The sequence below is a fragment of the Eptesicus fuscus genome, chromosome 20 (genome assembly GCF_027574615.1).
Source record: "Eptesicus fuscus isolate TK198812 chromosome 20, DD_ASM_mEF_20220401, whole genome shotgun sequence".
Taxonomy (NCBI): domain Eukaryota; kingdom Metazoa; phylum Chordata; class Mammalia; order Chiroptera; family Vespertilionidae; genus Eptesicus; species Eptesicus fuscus.
In genome coordinates this window covers 17,631,159-17,635,834 of record NC_072492.1, presented here as the reverse complement: position 1 = coordinate 17,635,834, position 4,676 = coordinate 17,631,159, and the positions used below count along the sequence as shown (strand labels likewise).

At 44.4% G+C, this 4,676-nt stretch overlaps 1 non-coding gene across 1 annotated transcript; it reads left to right on the top strand.

The window, feature by feature from the left end:
* The first annotated feature begins 3,305 nt into the window (after window positions 1-3,305).
* On the top strand, window positions 3,306-3,412 carry LOC114233871 (U6 spliceosomal RNA). The gene has a single exon (XR_003620060.2). It is a non-coding gene; the product is annotated as a U6 spliceosomal RNA (small nuclear RNA).
* Window positions 3,413-4,676: the final 1,264 nt, after the last annotated feature.

Sequence of the window (4,676 nt, the reverse complement as noted above, 5' to 3'; positions counted from 1 at the left end):
TATGGGTCTCTCTGCTCACATAACTGTCCGAGCCAACGGCATGCTTGGCACATGTGCCTATTGTTTTCTAGGTGACACAACCCAGCATAACCCCGCTGTCCCTGCAACGTGCACCCCTCTGAGCCGCACGTCGTCCCCGTGGAGGACACCAGCGCTGGTGACTGAGCTCCTTCAAACAGATGGCGGGAGGCACACGTGCCACCCAACAATGTGCTGCTTTTCTTAGTCCTCGGGTTATGTCGGACTCGACCTACGTCGTTTCGTGGTTACGTCGCCATCTCCCATTTATTTATTAAAAAAAAAAAAAAAAGTTCCGTCATTTCGACGTATGTATGTATGTGCTTTATGTTTTTTAGTATTTATTTACCAAGTAAAGGTCAGGAATTGTTATCTTTCTTTTAAGTATTTTTTTACTGTTTCACTTCATCACTGCTGTGTATGTGCTCCATGTGAGTGACGTAGGTGCTTACGTAAGTGGTTCTGACTTACAGCGGAAATCGCGCTACGTCGCGCTGTAGGAAGGGATCTCCCACGTAACCCGGGGACTGCCTGAGTCAATCCTAGGACTCGTTTGACTTGGTTTGGGCGTCCCCTTGTTGGTTTTACTAGGGAAGGGACCCTAAGAAGTTACAATGAGTAACTGGGATTGATCACTGAAAACTCAGCTTGCTTGGTGAGGCCAGGGCCGCAGTTTGGGCCCTGTCTGAGAAACAAAATGCCTCTAGGCAGTTTTATTTGTTTGTTTGTTTGTGTTGGGGGTTTCTTTTCAGCCTTTGCTCTGAGAAAAGCTCACTTCTGCATTCCACTTTCTCCCCACCCCTGTCACCCACCCCGCTGGGGAAGCAGCTCTGATTAACCTGCTGCCTTTTTCCTTTCCTCCTTTCCTTCTTCCTCTCTTAGACACACATGACCTGATGCTCAGGACCACTCTGTTTCCCCTGTGTTAACCCTCTCAATCCTTATCACCATCTTACGAAGATGGCCGTGCTATAATCCTTATTTTACAGATGAGGAAACTGAAGCACGCGTCTTTAAGTGACTTGTCCAAGGCCACATAACCAATAAGGGGCAAGGGTGATAGTTAAGCTTGGGCTCTCTGGCTCTCTGGTTCATAAGCACTGCGTTCTGTTTCTCTAGAGCACACCCCCACACATACCTACACACACACCCACATACACTCACACACACACACACACACACACACACACCTACACTCACACCCACACTCACCCACACACACTCATCCACACTCCTAGTTCTCACCTATCTGGACCCTGTGCTGGAAGCAGGGCATGGCCTGGGCTTTGGGGCTCAGTGAATTGCCTCTCCTGGCCTTTGCAGTGCCCTTTCTGCTGGGCTCTGGCCCTGCCCAGGGCTGCCCGAGTTTACCTGAGGCAACCCCTCTTGTGAGGATCACACAGCCTGCCCTGCCCTGCCCTCAGTTCCCATGATCTGGACACCGGGTCTCAACTCTTCAGCTCCACTTGGGGGCTGGTTAGCAGCTTGGGCTTGAGTCCTCTGTCAGTGACACCAGAGAGAGGCTTGCTGGCATGGACTGGGACCACCCCCCACCAGTCCTGAGCTGGGAACTCAGACGGGAGAACAGGAATGGCTGTAAACTAGGAATTCTGCCTGAAGATGGAAGGGTTACACACTTTGTCTTTAAACTGGGAAGGGACTTCAAATCATTCACGCCAACTTCCCCATTTTATGGATGAGGAAACCAAGGGCTAGCGTGGCGATGTGGTTTCCTGACGATCCCCAGCTGGCTCACAGCAGCTTTGCAAATCTAGGCCCAGGTCCTGCTCTCCCCATCAAGTGGTAAAAGCACGTTGTTGTGATTGTGCAGCTGCCCTAGCACCACGTGAGGGCAGGTATTTGGTCTGGTTTCCTCAGAGTGGAGTCTTCCTCATGAAAGATATGTTGACATGGGGCAATGACTGGCATCTCTCATTCCCTTCGGTGACAGTGCCAAAGCCGGTAGGGCGGTGATTCCCACAGCGTGGTGCTCACCCCACAGGTGGGAAGTACATGACGTGATTTCAGGTGATACCCGTGTTTTAATTTTAAGAGTAATATATGTATGCTAATGTGTACTAGGGGAGTTGTGAAAAGCCACGGCCAGCGTGGCTTTCGGGTTCAAAGGCTTGGAGAAAGAGCTGACGCGCAAATTGACACACAAGACAAGAAATATTAATTTGGAGTTGTGGGGGGAAGCCAGGGAAAACTGAACTGTAGTAGTTAAGTTCCCCGGAGTCTCCCGTTCCCAGCTGCTTTTATTTACTAGAATACACAATTGACGTTTAGGAATGCAAACAGACATATCAATGGTAATGTTTAGTAAACAACAAGATTATCAGGTTAGCCCTGACTGGTTTGGCTCAGTGGATAGAGCCTCGGCCTGCGGACTGAATGGTCCCGGGTTCGATTCCGGTCAAGGGCATGTACCTTGGTTGCGGGCACATCCCCAGTGGGAGGTGTGCAGGAGGCAGCTGATTGATGTTTCCCATAGATGTTTTCTAACTCTCTATCCCTCTCCCTTCCTCTCTGTAAAAATCAATAAAATATATTTTTTTTAAAAAAAGATTATCAGGTTAGGGGGGAGTTTGCTTTAGGCCATTGAGTCAGCAGTAGGTAATAAAATGCAAATATTCACCCTGTGAATATCAAAGGAGCCCAGGTCAGCCTTCTGACGGACTTCTCACATTTATATTAATTACTGTTGATCTTGGTTTCCAGCAGAAAGTATATAACTAGACACCAAATCTATTAATATTTTTAATTAATTAATGTTTTATCCTTACTGGAGGATATGTTTATTGATTTTAGAGAGAGAGAAACATATATGTGAGAGAGAAACATCAATCAGTTGCCTCCTGTATGCGCCCTGACTGGGGATTAAACCCGAAATCTAGGTATGTGCCCTAATCTGGAATCGAACCCACCACCTTTTGGTGCATGGGACAATGCTCCAACCAACTGAGCCACCCAGCCAGGGCTCTATTAATGTTTATTAGGCTCGTATATGACTGCTTAGGAGGGCTCAGTAACTAAAAATATATTCAGTAAAAAATAGCATGGGTGATTTGTTAATTAGGAAAAAACATACTGTGAAGATGACTGAAGTTTGGGAAATGCTGTTGTGGAGAATACCAACAATTTTTTGGGGGAAAGCTTAATAAAGGACTTGCCTATAATAAAAAGACACACCCTCAGCCTCATTAATTACCAAAAAAATGCAAAATACAACTAGAATGAGATACATTTTTTTTTCACCTTTCAGATTGGTAAAGATTATAAAGTTTATTCTCACTTGGGCAGCACATATACTAAATTTAGAATGGCACAGAGATGATTGGCATGGTCTCTGGGCACAGATGACATGCAAATTAATGACAAATTCCAGGATGCTACTGTATGAGTAACCAAAATTGTATTATTGAGAAGAAGGGTTCTTTTTTGAGAAAGTGAGATCTATGAGATTAAGTAAAAATCTTGTTGAAAATATTAAATGTATATTTAAACTACATCATGAGTAGTTATATATATTTTCTAGCTTTTTTGACTGAAGAGGCATATAAACCATGATCAACGCAAAAGAAATAAATGCCTAATATCCTGATTGAAGTCTCTAAATGCCATTTTTCACTAAAAGGAACCAAGGCTCTTTGGAGAAACGTCTAATTTTATTTCCAGGACAGGAAATACACAAGATAAGCCTTGAACATCTTATCAAACAAGAAAGCAGCAAAACTACCAAAGACCAACTAGACTGATGGCAAAAGGCATCAAAAGGCAACACGAAGAGGCTCCCATCGGCCAAAGATGGGACAATTTGAACATCAATAAAGATTATAACTGCAGTGGAGCAAAATACACGAGTATATTTAAATCCCTGAATTTATCATTATACTAAAAACAATTCAAAACAAAAGAAAACCTCATTGGTTACCATTCAAGGGTACAAGTAAACCAACTCATTATTTTAAAAAATTGGAAATAAAGGTAAAGAATCAAGCATCTGTCATGTGTTTCCTTTATGAACTGAACATTTAGGTAACCAAATAGTTGATGAGGAGAAGCTTCTCATTGTAGACATTCTCCAGCTCCTAAATGAAGGAATGATGGCACAACACCGTCTGCAATCCCAATGGCCGTTAACATCACAAGTAGAGACATCGCCGGACATGATGGCATGATGTGCCTTCTGAGGGAAGAGCAGAACTCCACCTGTGAAGCAGTCTATCTCCTCCCCAACATAAATCTGATCAAGACTCTAGATCTAACTAGCAAGTCATAGGAAGGACATACCACAAGGTTACAAACAAAATACAAACTGCAAGAGACTTCACAGGACAACTTCTTTAACAAATTATGACAAACAAAAGTGGGGTGGGGTGGGGTGGGGGTGGGGCAAGAGCTATGGAAGCTCTGAGCTCTTCCCTCATACCTTGTCCTACGCATCTCTTCCATCTGGCTGTTCTGCTTATTATGCTGGGGGAAGGGAACAAAATATTCCCAGTTGAAGACACTATCTGGGTAGAAATTCCCTTCAAACGTGAAGGTCACATAACTGATCCATGGAGTGAAAAAGGATCAGATATCTTGTTGTAGAAACACAGCGGACGCCAATGAGTCAAAGCAATCTTGAGAAAGAAGAACAAAGCTGGAAGCAT